Here is a 22,202-nt window from a genome sequence, read left to right as displayed (position 1 = left end):
GGTGTGGTCCTGCCAGCTGGGGTGTGTGTCTGTAACACCTGTTGGGATGGTTCTGCCAGCTGTCGTGTGTCTGTAACACCTGTTGGGATGGTTCTGCCAGCTGGGGTGTGTGTCTGTAACACCTGTTGGTATGGTTCTGCCAGCTGGGGTGTGTGTCTGTAACACCTGCTGCTATGGTCCTGCCAGCTGGTGTGTGTGTCTGTAACACCTGTTGGTATGGTTGTGCCAGCTAGGGTGTGTGTCTGTAACGCCTGTTGGTATGTTTCTGCCAGCTCGGGTGTGTGTCTGTAACGTCTGTTGGTAAGGTTCTGCCTGCTGGGGTGTGTGTCTGAAACACCTCCTGGTGTGGTCCTGCCAGCTGGGTTGTGTGTCTGTAACACCTGCGGGTGTGGTCCTGCCAGCTGGGGTGTGTGTCTGTAACACCTGTTGGGATGGTTCTGCCAGCTGTCGGGTGACTGTAACACCTGTTGGGATGGTTCTGCCAGCTGGGGTGTGTGTCTGTAACGCCTGCTGGTGTGGTCCTGCCAGCTGGGGTGTGTGTCTGTAACACCTGCTGGTGCGGTCCTTCCAGCTGGGGTGTGTGTCTGTAACACCTGCTGGTGTGGTCCTGCCAGCTGGGGTGTGTGTCTGTAACGCCTGTTGGGATGGTTCTGCCAGCTGGGCTGTGTGTCTGTAACACCTGTTGGTATGGTTCTGCCAGCTGGGGTGTGTGTCTATAACACATGTTGGGATGGTTCTGCCAGCTGAGGTGTGTGTTTGTAACACCTGTTGGGATGGTTCTGCCAGCTGGGGTGTGTGTCTGTAACGCCTGTTGGTATGGTTCTGCCAGCTGGGGTGTTTGTCTGTAACACCTGTTGGGATGGTTCTGCAAGCTGGGGTGTGTGTCTGTAACACCTGTTGGTATGGTTCTGCCAGCTGGGGTGTGTGTCTGTAACACCAGCTGGTGTGGTCCTGCCAGCTGGGGTGTGTGTCTGTAACACCTGCTGGTGTCGTCCTGCCAGCTGGGGTGTGTGTCTGTAACACCTGTTGGGATGGTTCTGCCATCTGTTGTGTGTCTGTAACACCTGTTGGGATGGTTCTGCCAGCTGGGGTGTGTGTCTGTAACACCTGTTTGTATGGTTCTGCCAGCTGTGGTGTGTGTCTATAACACCTGTTGGTATGGTTCTGCCAGCTGAGGTGTGTGTCTGTAACACCTGTTGGGATGGTTCTGCCAGCTGGGGTGTGTGTCTGTAACTCCTGTTGGTATGGTCCTGCCAGCTGGGGATTGTGTCTGTAACGCCTGTTGGTATGGTTCTGCCAGCTGGGGTGTTTGTCTCTAACACCTGTTGGGATGGTTCTGCCAGCTGGGGTGTGTGTCTGTAACATCTGTTGGTATGGTTCTACCAGCTGGGGTGTGTGTCTGTAACACCTTCTGGTGTGGTCCTGCCAGCTGGGGTGTGTGTCTCTAACACCTGCTGGTGTGGTGCTGCCAGCTGGGGGGTGTGTCTGTAACACCTGTTGGGATGGTTCTGCCAGCTGTCGTGTGTCTGTAACACCTGTTGGGATGGTCCTGCCAGCTGGGGTGTGTGTCTGTAACGCCTGTTGGGATGGTTCTGCCAGCTGGGGTGTGTGTCTGTAACTCCTGTTATTATGGTCCTGCCAGGTGGGGTGTGTGTCTGTAACGCCTGTTGGTATGGTTCTGCCAGCTGGGGTGTGTGTCTGTAACACCTGTTGAGAAGGTTCTGCCAGCTGGGGTGTGTGTCTGTAACATCTGTTGGGATAGTTCTGCCAGCTGGTGTGTGTGTCTGTAGCACCTGTTGGGATGGTTCTGCCAGCTGGGGTGTGTGTCTCTAACTCCTGTTGGTATGATCCTGCCAGCTACGGTGTGTGTCTGTAACACCTGTTGGCATGGTTCTGCCAGCTGGGATGCGTGTCTGTAACACCTGCTGCTATGGTCCTGCCAGCTGGGGTGTGTGTCTGTAACATCTGTTGGTATGGTTCTGCCAGCTGGGGTGTTTGTCTGTAACACCTGTTGGGATGGTTCTGCCAGCTGGGGTGTGTGTCTGTAACACCTGTTGGTATGGTTACGCCAGCTGGGGTGTGTGTCTATGACACCTGTTGGGATGGATCTGCCAACTGAGGTGTGTGTCTGTAACGCCTGTTGGTATGGTTCTGCCAGCTGGGGTGTAAGTCTCTAACACATGTTCGTATGGTTCTGCCAAGTGGGGTGTGTGTCTGTAACACCTGTTGGGATGGTTCTGCCAGCTGGGGTGTGTGTCTGTAACACCTGTTGGGATGGTTCTACCCGCTGGGGTGTGTGTCTGTAACATCTGTTGGGATGGTTCTGCCAGCTGGGGTGTGTGTCTGTAGCACCTGTTGGGATGGTTCTGCCAGCTGGGGTATGTGTCTCTAACTCCTGCTGGTATGGTCCTGCCAGCTGGGGTGTGTGTCTGTAACACCTGTTGGTATGGTTCTGCCAGCTGGGGTGTGTGTCTGTAACACCTGCTGCTATTGTCCTGCCAGCTGGGGTGTGTGTCTGTAACACCTGTTGGTTTGGTTCTGCCAGCTAGGGTGTGTGTCTGTAACACCTGTTGGTATGGTCACACCTGCTGGGGTGTGTGTGTCTGTAACACCTGCTGCTATGGTCCTGCCAGCTGGGGTGTGTGTCTGTAACACCTGTTGGTATGGTTCTGCCAGCTGGGGTGTCTGTCTGTAACACCTGTTGATATGGTTCTGCCAGCTGGGGTGTGTGTCTGTAACACCTGTTCGTATGGTCACGCCTGCTGGGGTGTGTGTCTGTAACACCTGCTGCTATGGTCCTGCCAGCTGGGGTGTGTGTCTGTAACACCTGTTGGTATGGTTCTGCCAGCTGGGGTGTGTTTCTGTAACACCTGTTGGTATGGTTCTGCCAGCTGGGGTGTGTGTCTGTAACACCTGTTGGGATGGTTCTGCCAGCTGAGGTGTGTGTCTGTAACGCCTGTTGGTATGGTTCTGCCAGCTGGGGTGTGTCTGTAACACTGGTTGTTATGGTTCTGCCAGCTGGGGTGTGTGCCTGTAACACCTGTTGGTATGGTCCTGCCAGTTGGGGTGTGTGTTTGTAACTCCCGTTGGTATGGTCCTGCCAGCTAGGGTGTGTGTCGGTAACTCCTGTTGGTATGGTCCTGCCAGCTGGGCTGTGTGTCTGTAGCACATGCTGGTGTGGTTCTGCCAGCTGGAGTGTGTGTCTGTAACACCTGTTGGTATGGTCCTGCCAGCTGGGGTATGTGTCTGTAACACCTGTTGGTATGGTTCTGCCAGCTGGGGTGTGTTTCTGTAACACCTGTTCGTATGGTTCTGCCAGCTGGGGTGTGTTTCTGTAACACCTGTTGGCATGGTCCTGCCAGCTCGGGTGTGTGTCTGTAACGCCTGTTGGGATGGTTCTACCAGCTGTGGTATGTCTGTAACACCTGTTGGGATGGTTCTACCAGCTGGGGTGTGTGTCTGTAACACCTGTTGGGATGGTTCTGCCAGCTGGGGTGTTTGTCTGTAACACCTGTTCACCTGTTGGTATGGTTCTGCCAGCTGGGGTGTGTGTCTGTAACACCTGTTCGGATGGTTCTGCCAGCTGGGGTGTGTGTCTGTAACACCTGTTGATATGGTTCTGCCAGCTGGGGTGTGTGTCTGTAACACCTGTTGTGATGGTTCTGCCAACTAGGTTGTGTGTCTGTAACATATGTTGGTATGGTTCTGCCAGCTGGAGTGTGTCTGTAACACCTGTTGGTATGGTCCTGCCAGCTAGGCTGTGTGTCTGTAACACATGTTGGTATGGTTCTGCCAGCTGAGATGTGTGTCTGTAACACATGTTGGTATGGTTCTGCCAGCTGGAGTGTGTGTCTGTAACACCTGTTGGGATGGTTCTGCCAGCTGGGGTGTGTGTCTGTAACACCTTTTGGTATGGTTCTGCCAGCCGGGGTGTATTTCTCTAACACCTGTTGGTATGGTCCTGCCAGCTGGGGTGTGTGTCTGTAACACCTGTTGGTATGGTTCTGCCAGTTGGGGTGTGTGTCTGTAACACCTGTTGGTATGGTTCTGCCAGCTGGGGTGTGTGTATGTAACACCTGTTGGTATGGTTCTGCCAGCTGGGGTGTGTGTCTGTAACACCTGTTGGTATGGTTCTGCCAGCTGAGGTGTGTGTCTGTAACACCTGCTGCTATGGTCCTGCCAGCTGAGGTGTGTGTCTGTAACACCTGCTGCTATGGTTCTGCCAGTTAAGGTGTGTGTCTGTAACACCTGTTGGTATGGTTCTGCCAGGTGGGGTGTGTGTCTGTAACACCTGTTGGGATGGTTCTGCCAGCTGAGGTGTGTGTCTGTAACACCTGCTGCTATGGTCCTGCCAGCTGAGGTCTGTGTCTTTAACACCTGCTGCTATGGTTCTGCCAGTTAAGGTGTGTGTCTGTAACACCTGTTGGTATGGTTCTGCCAGCTGGGGTGTGTGTCTGTTACACATGTTGGTATGGTTCTGCCAGCTGGGGTGTGTGTCTGTAACGCCTGTTGGTATGGTTCTGCCTGCAGTCGTATGTCTGTAACACCTGTTGGTATGGTTCTGCAAGCCGGGGTGTATCTGTAACGCCTGTTGGTATGGTTCTGCAAGCTATCATGTGTCTGTAACACATGTTGGTATGGTTCTGCCAGTTGGGGTGTGTGTCTGTTACACATGTTGGTATGGTTCTGCCAGCTGGGGTGTGTGTCTGTAACGCCTGTTGGTATGGTTCTGCCAGCAGTCGTATGTCTGTAACACCTGTTGGTATGGTTCTGCAAGCCGGGGTGTGTCTGTAACGCCTGTTGGTATGGTTCTGCCAGCTATCATGTGTCTGTAACACATGTTGGTATGGTTCTGCCAGCTGGGGTGTGTGTCTGTAACACCTGTTGGTAAGGTTGTGCAAGCTGGGGTGTGTGTCTGTAACGCCTGTTGGTATCGTTCTGCCAGCTTTCGTGTGTCTGTAACACATGTTGGTATGGTTATGCCATTTGGAGTGTGTGTCCGTAACACTTGTTGGTATGGTTCTGCCAGCTGGGGTGTGTGTCTGTAACACCTGTTGGCAAGGTCCTGCCAGCTGGGGTGTGTTTCTGTAACAGCTGTTGGTATGGTTCTGCCACCTAGGCTGTGTGTCTGTAACACATGTTGGTATGGTTCTGCCAGCTGGAGTGTGTCTGTAACACCTGTTGGTATGGTCCTGCCAGCTGGGCTGTGTGTCTGTAACACATGTTGGTATGGTTCTGCCAGCTGGGGTGTGTGTCTGTAACACCTGTTGGGAAGGTTCTGCCTGCTGGGGTGTGTGTCTGTAACACCTGTTGGGATGGTTCTACCAGCTGGGGTGTGTGTCTGTAACATCTGTTGGGATAGTTCTGCCAGCTGGGGTGTGTGTCTGTAGCACCTGTTGGGATGGTTCTGCCAGCTGGGGTGTGTGTCTCTAACTCCTGTTGGTATGATCCTGCCAGCTACGGTGTGTGTCTGTAACACCTGTTGGCATGGTTCTGCCAGCTGGGATGCGTGTCTGTAACACCTGCTGCTATGGTCCTGCCAGCTGGGGTGTGTGTCTGTAACATCTGTTGGTATGGTTCTGCCAGCTGGGGTGTTTGTCTGTAACACCTGTTGGGATGGTTCTGCCAGCTGGGGTGTGTGTCTGTAACACCTGTTGGTATGGTTACGCCAGCTGGGGTGTGTGTCTATGACACCTGTTGGGATGGTTCTGCCAACTGAGGTGTGTGTCTGTAACGCCTGTTGGTATGGTTCTGCCAGCTGGGGTGTAAGTCTCTAACACATGTTCGTATGGTTCTGCCAAGTGGGGTGTGTGTCTGTAACACCTGTTGGGATGGTTCTGCCAGCAGGGGTGTGTGTCTGTAACACCTGTTGGGATGGTTCTACCCGCTGGGGTGTGTGTCTGTAACATCTGTTGGGATGGTTCTGCCAGCTGGGGTGTGTGTCTGTAGCACCTGTTGGGATGGTTCTGCCAGCTGGGGTATGTGTCTCTAACTCCTGCTGGTATGGTCCTGCCAGCTGGGGTGTGTGTCTGTAACACCTGTTGGTATGGTTCTGCCAGCTGGGGTGTGTGTCTGTAACACCTGCTGCTATTGTCCTGCCAGCTGGGGTGTGTGTCTGTAACACCTGTTGGTTTGGTTCTGCCAGCTAGGGTGTGTGTCTGTAACACCTGTTGGTATGGTCACGCCTGCTGGGGTGTGTGTGTCTGTAACACCTGCTGCTATGGTCCTGCCAGCTGGGGTGTGTGTCTGTAACACCTGTTGGTATGGTTCTGCCAGCTGGGGTGTCTGTCTGTAACACCTGTTGATATGGTTCTGCCAGCTGGGGTGTGTGTCTGTAACACCTGTTGGTATGGTCACGCCTGCTGGGGTGTGTGTCTGTAACACCTGCTGCTATGGTCCTGCCAGCTGGGGTGTGTGTCTGTAACACCTGTTGGTATGGTTCTGCCAGCTGGGGTGTGTTTCTGTAACACCTGTTGGTATGGTTCTGCCAGCTGGGGTGTGTGTCTGTAACACCTGTTGGGATGGTTCTGCCAGCTGAGGTGTGTGTCTGTACCGCCTGTTGGTATGGTTCTGCCAGCTGGGGTGTGTCTGTAACACTGGTTGTTATGGTTCTGCCAGCTGGGGTGTGTGCCTGTAACACCTGTTGGTATGGTCCTGCCAGTTGGGGTGTGTGTCTGTAACTCCCGTTGGTATGGTCCTGCCAGCTAGGGTGTGTGTTGGTATGGTCCTGCCAGCTGGGCTGTGTGTCTGTAGCACATGCTGGTGTGGTTCTGCCAGCTGGAGTGTGTGTCTGTAACACCTGTTGGTATGGTCCTACCAGCTGGGGAATGTGTCTGTAACACCTGTTGGTATGGTTCTGCCAGCTGGGGTGTGTTTCTGTAACACCTGTTCGTATGGTTCTGCCAGCTGGGGTGTGTTTCTGTAACACCTGTTGGCATGGTCCTGCCAGCTCGGGTGTGTGTCTGTAACGCCTGTTGGGATGGTTCTACCAGCTGTGGTATGTCTGTAACACCTGTTGGGATGGTTCTGCCAGCTGGGGTGTGTGTCTGTAATACCTGTTGGGATGGTTCTGCCAGCTGGGGTGTTTGTCTGTAACACCTGTTCACCTGTTGGTATGGTTCTGCCAGCTGGGGTGTTTGTCTGTAACACCTGTTCGGATGGTTCTGCCAGCTGGGGTGTGTGTCTGTAACACCTGTTGATATGGTTCTGCCAGCTGGGGTGTGTGTCTGTAACACCTGTTGTGATGGTTCTGCCAACTAGGCTGTGTGTCTGTAACATATGTTGGTATGGTTCTGCCAGCTGAGATGTGTGTGTGTAACGCCTGTTGGTATGGTTCTGCCAGCTGGGCAGTGTGTCTGTAACACATGTTGGTATGGTTCTGCCAGCTGGAGTGTGTGTCTGTAACACCTGTTGGTATGGTTCTGCCAGCTGGGGTGTGTGTCTGTAACGCCTGTTGGTATGGTCCTGCCAGCTGGGGTGTGTGTCTGTAACTCCTGTTGGGATTGTCCTGCCAGCTGGAGTGTGTGTCTTTAACACCTGTTGGTATGGTTCTGCCAGCTGAGGTGTGTGTCTGTAACACCTGCTGCTATGGTCCTGCCAGCTGAGGTGTGTGTCTGTAACACCTGCTGCTATGGTTCTGCCAGTTAAGGTGTGTGTCTGTAACACCTGTTGGTATGGTTCTGCCAGGTGGGGTGTGTGTCTGTAACACCTGTTGGGATGGTTCTGCCAGCTGAGGTGTGTGTCTGTAACACCTGCTGCTATGGTCCTGCCGGGATATACGTAGGGGGTCAAGGACTTTGATCTAACAACGCAGAATCGGAAACTCGAGAAATTGGCAAGAGATATCAGATTGTATGACAAGAAAAAAACATATCCTTACTTACAGGAGGACTATTATCGCCAAGACCAGCAAGGCAGATTCACGAATCGGGGACGAGGTGGTTACAGAGGAAGGAGAAACTACCAAACATTCTCAGACTCCTCCTTTAGCTCTGAGGGTGAACAAGAACAACCTGGTCCAAGCTTCCAGCAATATTATCCTGACTACGCACCATACCAACAGCATCAATTCAACCCTTTTTTAGGGCAACGCCAATGGACATGGCGACCGCCACGCGGCAGAAGCAACAACTGGCAGCGCGGCCAACAACGTGGGTCACAGCAGGGCAACAACACCTGGAATGGAGGTCGTGGCCAACCACAAAAACAGGTACAATTTCAGACAGAACCTCAACACGGAGAACGAGTGACACGCAACAAAACCTACAGATGGTAACTAGCTGTGATGGTTACCCGAAACTCAGACTTCTCGGAGGTGCTCCACCGTTGACGGATAGCCCTGTTGTCAATATATCCAATCTAGCTCTGAACGACGATGAGATTAAGGTACTGGGCAAAGGATTATCTTATGTCCCTACGAACAATCCCGATGCATTCTTGACTCGCAGTAAACTTTTTCAATTTTTTCGGAAGATTAGGCTAAGATATTTCTTCCGTAACTCTGAACCTTCAACACCATCATCGGTTACTGGGCTGAGACCACCCTCTACATTTGTCCCATTCAACAGCACTATGTCACATAAGATTCTTGCCTATGAATCCATTGTCATTAGAGATGTGCAACGACTGTTGGAAACCAAACCATTCATTAAATATAACACCAGCAAGAAAGAAAAAATGGCCTTGCTATCGCTTGCCAACAATGAACAACTAATCATCAAGCCTGCCGACAAGGGCGGAGCTATTGTGGTACAGGACGTCACCGCCTATGAGTCCGAAATCATGAGACAACTGAATGATGGAACAAGCTATCAGCTACTGAGATCAGATCCTTCAAAGACTATCGCCAATGAAATTCTGGAGCTAACTCAAGCAGGTCTCGAACAAGGTTTCTTATCGGAACTAGAATTTAGCTTCTTGAACAAAAAGTGTCCACGCCTGGCAACTATTTACACTTTGCCTAAGATTCATAAGTCCATGATAGCCCCCCCTGGCCGCCCCATTGTTTCGGGGTGTGGCTCCATGCTTGAGCCGCTTGGGAAATATATTGATTTCTTCCTTAAACCACTGGCGGAAGGCACTCCTGCATATCTCCGTGATACGATGCACACCATCAACATTATTGAGAATTCTACTTTTGATTCCTCAAAACAACGTCTTGCCACATGTGATGTGGTATCTCTTTATACATCGATTCCCCAAGATGAGGCATTAATGGTCATTTCACGCTCCCTGAACCAACGCCCGGCACCAATTCAAGTACCAACTGAGTTCATTGTTGCCCTATTACGCATAGCGATGACCAAAAACTTCTTCATATTTAGAGACAAATTCTATATTCAGACCTCAGGAGTAGCAATGGGGGCGCCCTTTGCTCCTGATGTGGCCATTCTCTATATGGCAGCCTTTGAACAGGATACCATTCTTAGTCCAGTCAACCCATTCAGAGACCAGCTGGGTCTCTGGATGTGGTACATAGACGACATCCTGCTAATCTGGAACGGAGATTTGGATGGACTGATGTTGTTCTTTGGTTGGTTGAATAACCAATCAGGACACCTTAAATTCACGATTGAATCAGACAGTCACAAAATCAACTTCCTTGATCTCACCATCTATGATTGTTTGGGTCATCTGCTAACAACACTCTATCGAAAGCCCACCGAAAGGAATTCTCTATTACACTATAACAGTCACCACCCCAGAGCCTTACGAGACAATTTACCATTTGGACAATTCCTGCGGATCCGCAGGAATTGTTCCAATAAGGATCACTACTTTACCGAATCTGAAGAACTAAAACAACGACTTTTAAGCAGGGGATACCCTAAACTACTACTCAAGCGAGCAAGGAAAAGAGCTTGGTTCTACCCCCGAGACGAGTTGCTCACCCCGAAAACTGATAAGGGAGATCAACAAGAAAGGATTGTATGCGTGACCACCTTCAGCACACAGAGTAACAAAATTAAACGTATCATTAATCGCCATTGGGAATTGATATCAGATGATATCCAACAACCAAACCCGCCTCTACATGCTTTTAGAAAAGCGCGCAGTGTGAAGGATCATGTGGTTCGCTCCCTGTTGAAGACCAGAGATGACCCTACGGTCGCAACACTTTGGAACTTACCTGCCATAGTGGGCCATTTCAGATGTGGTCAGTGTAAGGCATGCGACAGTGTCATCCAAACCAAGGAATTCACGTATCGCGATCAAAGAGTTTCGCTGAAAACACATACCAACTGCAATTCATCAAACATTATATATGCCATCCTTTGCCCATGCTCGCTGATATACGTTGGTCAGACACAACAGAAAGCGAAGGCCAGAATTCTCCAACATATGAGCAGGATCAGGTGCTCAACACCAGGTGCACCCTTAGTCGAATATTTTTCCACAGCCGGCCACGCACCGGAGAGTCTGAAATGGGTAATTCTAGAAAAAGCCACCTTAGGACCCCGGGGTGGGAATATCGCGAATATCTTGAATATTCGGGAGCTGAAGTGGATGTTAAGGTTTGACTCCATTGAAAATGGGCTCAATGAACAAGATAGTTCTTTTTCACAACTGGCAACCTTATCACTTACTTGAATGTTATGTCATGCAGCTCTATAAGACATATAACGCATGTAACTTTATCGTGTGTTCAGTAGCATGTGACTCTGGATGGCTTTTACCCTCTTGGGAGAGGTACGCCGTGTAACTTGCACTCTGCTTACAGTATGGTTATTACTAAATATTTCCGACATTTTTCTCTGAGGATTGACGATACCTGTGGCCTTACCCTCGTGTGAGAGGTACGCCACGCCCTGTTATGTCCAACTGAATTGCATTTATTGCCATACTATCTATTCATCAGTGCCACATGGTTTCGGTTGGTTTTTACCCTCGTGTGAGAGGTACGCCATGAAACCCACCGCCCACTCATGAATATGGTTACCACTATATATGTTTGTTATTAACATCAAGGCCTTTACCCTCTTGTGAGAGGTATGCCATGAACATTTACCGCCCACTCCTAAATATGGTTATTACTATATATGCTTGATATTACCATGAAGGGTCTATGTGACCGGTGGCTTTGACCCCTATGTATGATACTGTCACCATCCAACGAGACTACAAGTGTTCTCTCAAAAATGTTATACGTGTCTTTTTTGTCAATTATGTGTTCTAAATTTCGTGAATGTTTAAATTGTGAAACTATAACCATTACCACTTGATCCCTTTACTAGCGTGCATTACCAATTATTTTAAGACACTCTGCACCATTAGGAAATTTAGGGGTAATTCATCCCATCTAACCGAAGTCTTTGCACTATGTTCACACGGGTGCTCCGCACCACGTGACTCCGTTGCCATGGGGATATCCCCAAACCCGGAACGAAGCATCGCCATTGCGAACCATGCTCGTTGCGGGATATGACTAAATTCCAACCCGGTAAGATCCTTGTCAGACTGTGGATACGTGTGAGATATTCATCCCGCTGTGGGCAGTCTACAATATTACCTCCGCTTTTTAATTACAGTTTACGTCACGAAGCATTCTTTCCGACTGATCCGGACCGCGCAAGATCGGCATCCGATCGTTGCTACCCGGTGAGTCCCACCTCCCGTTTTAATTTAATCTTGTTGGCACTGCATAGCTAATCTCCCCTGTACTGAGATTCTGGTCCCTTAATTCTATTTTTAGAATTACCCACGCAGCACCTTTGTGAATCAGCCAGACCCCACCACCACCGCAACAGGATCGTGTCCTCTTGGTGAGTTCTACTCGCTGGTAAATTTTAATAGGTGGTGTTATCACTATCCTCCCGCCTGCTAAATCCGGGGTCTTTTGTATTTACACTCCTCAGCCTCGCTACAACCGCTGAGATAACAGATCACGCCATTAATATCGCTTTGGGGTCGTCCCGATATTGCTTTGTGGTAAGCCCCATTCCTATTTTATTGTACCTCAATTTAATGTATATGTGTAATTGTCTAATGGCCCGCCCTTTTTGGCTATCAACAGCTTTTCATTCTAACGACGATCCAATCGTACTACGCCACCTCATGGCACCACGGTCTAATTTTATGCTACTTTATGGTGAGTTTTACTTACCAATATGGAATAATTGCTAGGTATATTCTTGAGCCCTTGGATGTTTAGTTGTCCTGCTGCTGCAGGTTCAGACTGGCCTTACTCCTTCTTTCCTTCCATAGAAATTCAATTCAGTGCATTTTCCATTTATTCAAGGTGCACCTAATACCCATTGGGTTGAGTAATTTCACGGATATTAAATGTGTGGCGCATTAATTCACTCGCCCTTATTTTGTGTCACAAGAATGATTTTAGTTCCTACGACCTCATGTAAATACTGATGTGCTTTCCCTTTTGGAACTAGTTAGGGATTCATTTCCCATTTTTAATTTATATATTTTACATTGAATAGGTGTGTCCCCTACCCCCGTCCTGATGAAGACCCCACAACAAGGATAGCAAGTCTACCTGCGCAATAGAGGGTCGAAACGTCGACAACCACTCTTATTACCAACTCCACGCCCTGACTTTTCCATTTATTGAACTTTGTGGAGTATGCTGTTCTTTTGAAATGATAATTTGAACTTTGCGGTCCCCATTCCTGCACACATTGTGTAGTATGGACGAATGACGCTAATTGACTGATTTAATTGTCACAACAAACTTCCTTCTTCTTCCCTCCACTATTTCCTCACAGGATCACTCCCCCCCTCCCCTGTCCTTCTACTACTTTTGGGGCACTTCATGAACTATATTTACGTGTCAATATACGTTATATATTTGTAACAAGCATTCACATTGTGATTAAAACAATGTGAACAGATTTCTTTTGTGATTGGTTTATTTATTATTATTTTTTGCCCTGTAAATCGTTTCTTGATTACTGGGACTCCTTCTTCTCACTGCTATGGTCCTGCCAGCTGAGGTCTGTGTCTGTAACACCTGCTGCTATGGTTCTGCCAGTTAAGGTGTGTGTCTGTAACACCTGTTGGTATGGTTCTGCCAGCTGGGGTGTGTGTCTGTTACACATGTTGGTATGGTTCTGCCAGCTGGGGTGTGTGTCTGTAACGCCTGTTGGTATGGTTCTGCCTGCAGTCGTATGTCTGTAACACCTGTTGGTATGGTTCTGCAAGCCGGGGTGTATCTGTAACGCCTGTTGGTATGGTTCTGCCAGCTATCATGTGTCTGTAACACATGTTGGTATGGTTCTGCCAGTTGGGGTGTGTGTCTGTTACACATGTTGGTATGGTTCTGCCAGCTGGGGTGTGTGTCTGTAACGCCTGTTGGTATGGTTCTGCCAGCAGGCGTATGTCTGTAACACCTGTTGGTATGGTTCTGCCAGCTGGGGTGTGTGTCTGTAACACCTGTTCGTAAGGTTCTTCAAGCTGGGGTGTGTGTCTGTAACGCCTGTTGGTATGGTTCTGCCAGCTTTCGTGTGTCTGTGACACATGTTGGTATGGTTATGCCATTTGGAGTGTGTGTCCGTAACACTTGTTGGTATGGTTCTGCCAGCTGGGGTGTGTGTCTGTAACACCTGTTGGCAAGGTCCTGCCAGCTGGGGTGTGTTTCTGTAACAGCTGTTGGTATGGTTCTGCCAGCTAGGGTGTGTGTCTGTAACACCTGTTGATATGGTTCTGCCAGCTGGGATGTGTGTCTGTAACACCTGTTGGTATGGTCCTGCCAGCTGGGCTGTGTGTCTGTAACACATGTTGGTATGGTTCTGCCAGCTGGAGTGTGTGTGTGTAACGCCTGTTGGTATGGTTCTGCCAGCTGGGCTGTGTGTCTGTAACACATGTTGGTATGGTTCTGCCAGCTGGAGTGTGTGTCTGTAACACCTGTTGGTATGGTTCTGCCAGCTGGGGTGTGTGTCTGTAACGCCTGTTGGTATGGTTCTGCCAGTTGGGATGTGTGTCTGTAACTCCTGTTTTGATTGTCCTGCCAGCTGGAGTGTGTGTCTTTAACACCTTTTGGTATGGTACTGCCAGCCGGGGTGTATTTCTCTAACACCTGTTGGTATGGTCCTGCCAGCTGGGGTGTGTGTCTGTAACACCTGTTGGTATGGTTCTGCCAGTTGGGGTGTGTGTCTGTAACACCTGTTGGTATGGTTCTGCCAGCTGGGTTGTGTGTCTGTGACACCTGTTGGTATGGTTCTGCCAGCTGGGGTGTGTGTCTGTAACACCTGTTGGTATGGTTCTGCCAGCTGAGGTGTGTGTCTGTAACACCTGCTGCTATGGTCCTGCCAGCTGAGGTGTGTGTCTGTAACACCTGCTGCTATGGTTCTGCCAGTTAAGGTGTGTGTCTGTAACACCTGTTGGTATGGTTCTGCCAGGTGGGGTGTGTGTCTGTAACACCTGTTGGGATGGTTCTGCCAGCTGAGGTGTGTGTCTGTAACACCTGCTGCTATGGTCCTGCCAGCTGAGGTGTGTGTCTGTAACACCTGCTGCTATGGTTCTGCCAGTTAAGGTGTGTGTCTGTAACACCTGTTGGTATGGTTCTGCCAGCTGGGGTGTGTGTCTGTTACACATGTTGGTATGGTTCTGCCAGCTGGGGTGTGTGTCTGTAACGCCTGTTGGTATGGTTTTGCCAGCAGTCGTATGTCTGTAACACCTGTTGGTATGGTTCTGCAAGCCGGGGTGTGTCTGTAACGCCTGTTGGTATGGTTCTGCCAGCTATCATGTGTCTGTAACACATGTTGGTATGGTTCTGCCAGCTGGGGTGTGTGTCTGTTACACATGTTGGTATGGTTCTGCCAGCTGGGGTGTGTGTCTGTAACGCCTGTTGGTATGGTTCTGCCAGCAGTCGTATGTCTGTAACACCTGTTGGTATGGTTCTGCAAGCCGGGGTGTGTCTGTAACGCCTGTTGGTATGGTTCTGCCAGCTATCATGTGTCTGTAACACATGTTGGTATGGTTCTGCCAGCTGGGGTGTGTGTCTGTAACACCTGTTGGTAAGGTTCTGCCAGCTGGGGTGTGTGTCTGTAACGCCTGTTGGTATGGTTCTGCCAGCTTTCGTGTGTCTGTAACACATGTTGGTATGGTTTTGCCAGTTGGAGTGTGTGTCTGTAACACTTGTTGGTATGGTTCTGCCAGCTGGGGTGTGTGTCTGTAACACCTGTTGGCTAGGTCCTGCCAGCTGGGGTGTGTTTCTGTAACACCTGTTGGTATGAATCTGCCAGCTGGGGTGTGTGTCTGTAACACCTGTTGGTATGGCTCTGCCAGCTAGGGTGTGTTTCTGTAACACCTGTTGGTATGGTTCTGCCAGCTGGGGTGTGTGTCTGTAACACCTATTGACAAGGTCCTGCAAGCTGGGGTGTGTTTCTGTAACACCTGTTGGTATGGTTCTGCCAGTTGGGGTGTGTGTCTGTAACACCTGTTGGTATGGTTCTGCCAGCTGGGTTGTGTGTCTGTAACACCTGTTGGTATGGTTCTGCCAGCTGGGGTGTGTGTCTGTAACACCTGTTGGTATGGTTCTGCCAGCTGAGGTGTGTATCTGTAACACCTGCTGCTATGGTCCTGCCAGCTGAGGTGTGTGTCTGTAACACCTGCTGCTATGGTTCTGCCAGTTAAGGTGTGTGTCTGTAACACCTGTTGGTATGGTTCTGCCAGGTGGGGTGTGTGTCTGTAACACCTGTTGGGATGGTTCTGCCAGCTGAGGTGTGTGTCTGTAACACCTGCTGCTATGGTCCTGCCAGCTGAGGTGTGTGTCTGTAACACCTGCTGCTATGGTTCTGCCAGATAAGGTGTGTGTCTGTAACACCTGTTGGTATGGTTCTGCCAGCTGGGGTGTGTGTCTGTAACGCCTGTTGGTATGGTTTTGCCAGCAGTCGTATGTCTGTAACACCTGTTGGTATGGTTCTGCAAGCCGGGGTGTGTCTGTAACGCCTGTTGGTATGGTTCTGCCAGCCGGGGTGTGTCTGTAACGCCTGTTGGTATGGTTCTGCCAGCTATCATGTGTCTGTAACACATGTTGGTATGGTTCTGCCAGCTGGGGTGTGTGTCTGTAACGCCTGTTGGTATGGTTCTGCCAGCAGTCGTATGTCTGTAACACCTGTTGGTATGGTTCTGCAAGCCGGGGTGTGTCTGTAACGCCTGTTGGTATGGTTCTGCCAGCTATCATGTGTCTGTAACACATGTTGGTATGGTTCTGCCAGCTGGGGTGTGTGTCTGTAACACCTGTTGGTAAGGTTCTGCCAGCTGGGGTGTATGTCTGTAACGCCTGTTGGTATGGTTCTGCCAGCTTTCGTGTGTCTGTAACACATGTTGGTATGGTTTTGCCAGTTGGAGTGTGTGTCTGTAACACTTGTTGGTATGGTTCTGCCAGCTGGGGTGTGTGTCTGTAACACCTATTGACAAGGTCCTGCCAGCTGGGGTGTGTTTCTGTAACACCTGTTGGTAAGGTTTTGCCAGCTGGGCTGTGTGTCTGTAACACCTGTTGGTATGGTTCTGCCAGCTGGGGTGTGTTTCTGTAACACCTGTTGGTATGGTTCTGCCAGCTGGGGTGTGTGTCTGTAACACCTGTTGGCAAGGTCCTGCCAGCTGGGGTGTATGTCTGTAACGCCTGTTGGTATGGTTCTGCCTGCTGGGGTGTGTGTGTCTGTAACTCCTGTTGGGATGGTCCTGCCAGCTGGGGTGTGTGTCTGTAACGCCTGTTGGTATGGTTCTGCCAGCTCGGGTGTGTGTCTGTAACGCCTGTTGGTATGGTTCTGCCAGCTGGGGTGTGTGTCTGTACTGTTGGGATGGTCCTGCCAGCTGGGGTGTGTGTCTGTAACACCTGTTGGTATGGTCCTGCCAGCTGGGGTGTGTGTCTGTAACACCTGTTGGTATGGTTCTGCCCGCTGGGGTGTGTGTCTGTAACACCTGTTGGGATAGTTCTGCCAGCTAGGCTGTGTGTCTGTAACGCCTGTTGGTATGGTCCTGCCAGGTGGGGTGTATATCTGTAACACCTGTTGGTATGGTTCTGCCAGCTGGAGTGTGTGTCTGTAACTCCCGTTTTTTTGATTTTGCCAGCTTAGTAGGTGTGAGTCTGTAAGACATCTTTACCTCTGTTCCAGCTGCGATGTGTATTTGAAAGAAATGCAGTGACAGGTTATTTAAGAGAATCTCACCTTTGGCTTTCTGTTGAACCTGGAGAAGTGTGGCTCAATGCTTAGAGCGGCAGACCTTGATGCAGAATGCTGGCCAGGGACCAGGGTTCGATTCCCGCCTCGGCAGGTTTCGGGCTTAAATTCCTCTGACCGGATATTCTCGCCTCAGTGCCGATACTAAGCATGGGTCCCACGCTGCAACTCTGGGCAATAGCTTGCTTAGTCTCCACAAAGGCCCCCTGATACACAAGGGATGCCTGGTTTCACCATGGGATGCCCAGGAGTGGACACCCCACAAGGAAAAGCCAGGAGGGGTTCCCTTGTGGTAGGAGTACAAGCGCCGGGATGCCTCCGGGTCACTGTTCGCGCTATACAAATACGCCACATTTACATTTACACCTGTCACTTAAATATCACGCCTGTAAGATCCAGACGGGCCTGTAATTGGAGGAGGGGGTTTCTCCCATCTAAGATATACAAAATTCTTGTCTGAGGAAATAGCTACGCTGGCTTCTGATGTTCCATGAACTTGGAAACCCATGGGCTTGCTCCTCCGATGCATCACTTTTTGTGACGCACCACTGGCGCAACCTACTGCCCCATATAGCCCCTCCTCATGCAACACTTTGCATTAAAAGGGGTGTGGCATGGGTGTGACTGTCAATCAATCAATCACGGCATTTATATAGCGCGCTACTCACCCGGGAGGGTCTCAAGGCGCTGGGGGAGAGGGGTGTGTCACTGCTCGAACAGCCAGGTCTTGAGTTGCTTCCTGAAGGAGAGATGGTCTTGGGTACGTCGAAGGTGAATGCAACAGTCATCTATTCTGCCGCATTTCCAGAGATTCAAGAATTCGTAAACCTGGAAATGCGTTGGAATGCAACGCCACCCAAGCGAGGCACAGCGAGAAGAAATCTTTACATTTCTCCTTGTTTTTTCCTCTTTCTAGGGGTGCTGCATTCTGCAGCACACATAGGACTTGTAAATCACCTCTTTTTTTAAATAGTTTTTGTTATTGTTTTTGTGCAGGAATGTACCCCTTCCTGCACAGAAACAATTATCCCCATGATACAGGCACCCTTGCACCACGGTGCAAGGGTGCCTGGGTCGGCGCACGGGAGCCGATTGTGCTGAATGGACAGGGATGCATCATATTTTTATAAACAGGACGCATCCCTTTGAGGTTTACTCACTGCAGCACTTTCTTGTAAACGAGGCCCTCAGTTTGGATTAGTGCTGACCCCTCTGGTCTTACAGAGGACAAGGCTGGTTCAGTATCTTACAGCGCCCTCTTGGTCCCATCATCAAAACCCACCAGGCAGAAGAGCCTTCTCTGTACTGCCCGCCCTCTTCGGGCACCAAAGCCCCTTGGGCACCAAAGGCCCTTCCTCAAATCCAGTAAAGTTTGTCTGTCCATGAAAAGGGAGACCTTTCAAAATATGTTGGTCTGCATAGTGCCAAGATTCCTTTAAGCGCATGTTGACTCAATATAGGACTTAACATAGATATGTCTAAGGTAGGTCCTGGAGAGACCCATGTCAGGCCAGTGGGATGCCAGCAAAAGAGAAATGCCATACAGTGAACCCAAATGTAACTGTTTTACAAAGTGGTGCCCACCAAACTCTGCTTGAGGGCAGTCATACACGCCCATGGAGATCAGAATTGATAACTCATGTTACGGTGAACGCTTGTTGTCTGCTTCTATTCCACCTGGCCTTTCCTTGAAAATGTAAACTACAAAACTCTTGTGATTAAGTAGCTGTAAAAGTCTCTGATGAAATAAAAATTAAAAGTGGAATTACTCCTCACCATGGCGAAAGTCGCACACCAAACTCTGGAGTTCTTTTGACTCTCTGGAACTTTGCTATGACCCGCCCTAGACTTGAACAGTCGTCATATCCCCTGATGTGTAACACGTTTCTGTCAACCACAAGGGCACAACATACGCGCGGTTACTCTACTGTTACGATTCAGGTTACCTAATATGAGTTTATGTTAGCTGCTGTTTCCGCTCTCAATTTAGTCTCGTCTTTCTTTCTTTCTTTCTTTCTTTTCTTCCTTCCATCTTCTCTTTCTTTCTTTCTTTCTTTCTTTCTTTCTTTCTTTCTTTCTTTCTTTCTTTCTTTCTTTCTTTCTTTCATTCTTTCATTCTTTCTTTTTTTCTTTCTTTCTTTCTTTCTTTCTTTCTTTCTTTCTTTCTTCCTTCCATCTTCTCTTTCTTTCTTTCTTTCTTTATTTCTTTCTTTCCTTCCTTCCTTCTTTCTTTCTTTCTTTCTCTCTTTCTTTCTTTTTTTCTTTCTTTCTTTCTTTCTTTCTTTCTTTCTTTCTTTCTTTCTTTTTTCTTTCTTTCTTTCTTTCTTTCTTTCTTTCTTTCTTTCATTCTTTCTTTTTTTCTTTCTTTCTTTCTTTCTTTCTTTCTTTCTTCCTTCCATCTTCTCTTTCTTTCTTTCTTTCTTTCTTTCTTTCTTTCTTTCTTTCTTTCTTTCTTTCTTTCTTTCTTTCTTCCTTCCATCTTCTCTTTCTTTCTTTCTTTCTTTCTTTCTTTCTTTCTTTCTTTCTTTCTTTCTTTCTTTCTTTCTTTCTTTCTTTCATTTTTTCTTTTTTTCTTTCTTTCTTTCTTTCTTTCTTTCTTTCTTTCTTTCTTTCTTCCTTCCATCTTCTCTTTCTTTCTTTCTTTCTTTATTTCTTTCTTTCCTTCCTTCCTTCTTTCTTTCTTTCTTTCTCTCTTTCTTTCTTTCTTTCTTTCTTTCTTTTTTTCTTTCTTTCTTTCTTTCTTTCTTTCTTTCTTTCTTTCTTTCTTTCTTTCTTTCTTTCTTTCATTCTTTCTTTTTTTCTTTCTTTCTTTCTTTCTTTCTTTCTTTCTTTCTTTCTTTCTTCCTTCCATCTTCTCTTTCTTTCTTTCTTTCTTTATTTCTTTCTTTCCTTCCTTCCTTCTTTCTTTCTTTCTTTCTCTCTTTCTTTCTTTCTTTCTTTCTTTCTTTCTTTCTTTTTTTCTTTCTTTCTTTCTTTCTTTCTTTCTTTCTCTCTTTCTCTCTTTCTTTCTTTCTCTCTTTCTTTCTTTCTTTCTTTCTTTCTCTCTTTCTCTCTTTCTTTCTTTCTTTCTTTCTTTCTTTCTTTCTTTCTTTCATTCTTTCTTTCTTTCTTTCTTTCTTTCTTTCTTTCTTTCTTTCTTTCTTTCTTTCTTTCTTTCTTTCTTTCTTCCTCTCCCTCTCTCTTTCCTTTCTTTCCTCCTCTTTCCTTTTTCTTTTCGTAAGTCCTCTCCTATTGCAACCATCCTTTTTGATTAAGATTTGCATGTATTTATGTATAATGCTCACTGTTTTACCGATAAGGAATCCCTTGTTTAAATGGTCTTGATGCTCTTCCCTTAAACTGTACAACTCAGGTTGTATTTTCTCATGATTGTAACTCAGCGTATGTTTTTGTTTTTGTAAAACTCTGCTTTATTTAATAAAAATGATTTAAATTTAAAAAAAGACTGGAATTTAAAACAAATATAAATGTAACCGCATAATTGCCAATTGGACCTTTACCCTCACTTGATCGGTGTTACTGCAAAATAATTTGTATTCCAATTCCTCAATAGAGTTCAGGATTCATATTTATAAAAGCAATACATATCCAGAATTATATCCATGTTACGTATTATGAAGCAACTGCTTCTTCGTCAGGTCAAATCTTGTAATTCTTTGCAATATTCTCATGCTATACGAACTACAGTCTTATTACACACATAAAATAAACAGATGACATAGCCCAGAGACAAATCTAATTAAGTTGGATAAGGGAATGACTTTAAAGCAACCTTGAACAAGTATTTCAGAAGTATTCTTAAACACCTCTGAAGAAAAAGTTGGGTTATATTAGTTTGGCATCCCACCATGGATATATTTTTTATTCCATCATTGATATGTGCAATCCCTAGACACAAGGATTTGGTTCAATTCGTTTATCCTGAAACTCTTGCATGGACCTATCCTTCCTGGACCTTCGTTGGACACAAATGATTTGACACAACTTCAAATCTGTGCACAAATGTAACAAAGAGTTTGCACGAACAGTCACAAAATCTAACATCTCCATACACAGCCACTCTCATCGCATCCTTAAATGTCTATTTCGCAGAATGTGCAGCGCGCGGCTCTTCCTCTTTCCGGAGAATAAATATAGTCTATGGTTTTCTTACCTCACAAATCTTCAGTCTAGTTTTCAGCGATAAAGAGTCTTCCTGAGGACAGGGAGAGCAGCTTGACTATATATGCACATCCTCAGTGACATCACTGCTCAACTCCCACTGTGTGAACTCATGTCTAGGAAGGTGGGAGGCAGAAACAGCATGAGAAACACCACCTCTGGATGTCAGAGATAAAGATGTACAAACCTCACACAAGGAAAGTGTGATGGGGAAATGCCAGCAATTCTACTAAGCAAAAAATCTGTTATATTTGCTGCAGGATTTCTAGATCCAATAGCAGCTATGATCATATCTGATTAAAAAATGACGTGGTTGCCACAGTGAGCAGTTTGAGACTCACCAAGGTGGTGACAGAAATGACAGTGACTTGTTCACAAGGATTGTGCACTTAGTAAAAATCTGGTTGTGCCTCAGTGTCCACAATCATCTCTGACTGTCAATTTGCAACACAATTTATTTGACATCGAGTGCATGCACAGTGCTCTCCGATATCCCGTCCGCCGAAGCATAAATCCCATTACATCCTATGGGATTTATACTTTGGCAGATGGCATATATGTCACCATTGTGATGGAGTAAGCCATCCGCCAAAGAACCCTAAGTCGAGTGAAGTTGACTAACAGATACTATAACATGTTTTGATGATCTGCTTGTTATCTACATAGTTAAAAAGAAGAAATTGAAAGAGCTGACGAAGTTTGAAGATGGCAATCAGTACACTTTAATGGAAAGTGGCAAAAGGGCAGAGTCTACAGAGGCTCAATAATTCATGTCTTTTGGTATGGAGGGGAACACTGGCTGCTTCTTCTGTTAGCTCAGATGGTAGCACTCGGCAGCCGGGTAGTGCCCGTTTGCTAATGCTGATGTTTGTCTACTGTAGATCCAAGAACAATACCAGATGA

General features: G+C 47.8%; 1 protein-coding gene across 1 annotated transcript in view; it reads right to left on the bottom strand.

The window, feature by feature from the left end:
• The window catches only part of LOC147725652 (interleukin-12 subunit beta-like), a 155,671-nt gene extending 134,319 nt beyond the window's left edge, over nt 1–21,352 (bottom strand). The window contains exon 1 of the mRNA XM_086964562.1: nt 21,292–21,352. The gene's annotated coding sequence lies outside the window, so the exon portion shown is untranslated. The remainder of the gene's footprint in view (nt 1–21,291) is intronic.
• Nucleotides 21,353–22,202: the final 850 nt, after the last annotated feature.

This window comes from Lissotriton vulgaris, chromosome 3_2, assembly GCF_964263255.1.
Source record: "Lissotriton vulgaris chromosome 3_2, aLisVul1.2, whole genome shotgun sequence".
In the NCBI taxonomy this organism is placed as follows: domain Eukaryota; kingdom Metazoa; phylum Chordata; class Amphibia; order Caudata; family Salamandridae; genus Lissotriton; species Lissotriton vulgaris.
The sequence above is the reverse complement of the archived record's forward strand: the minus strand, read 5'-3'. Positions and strand labels throughout refer to the sequence as shown.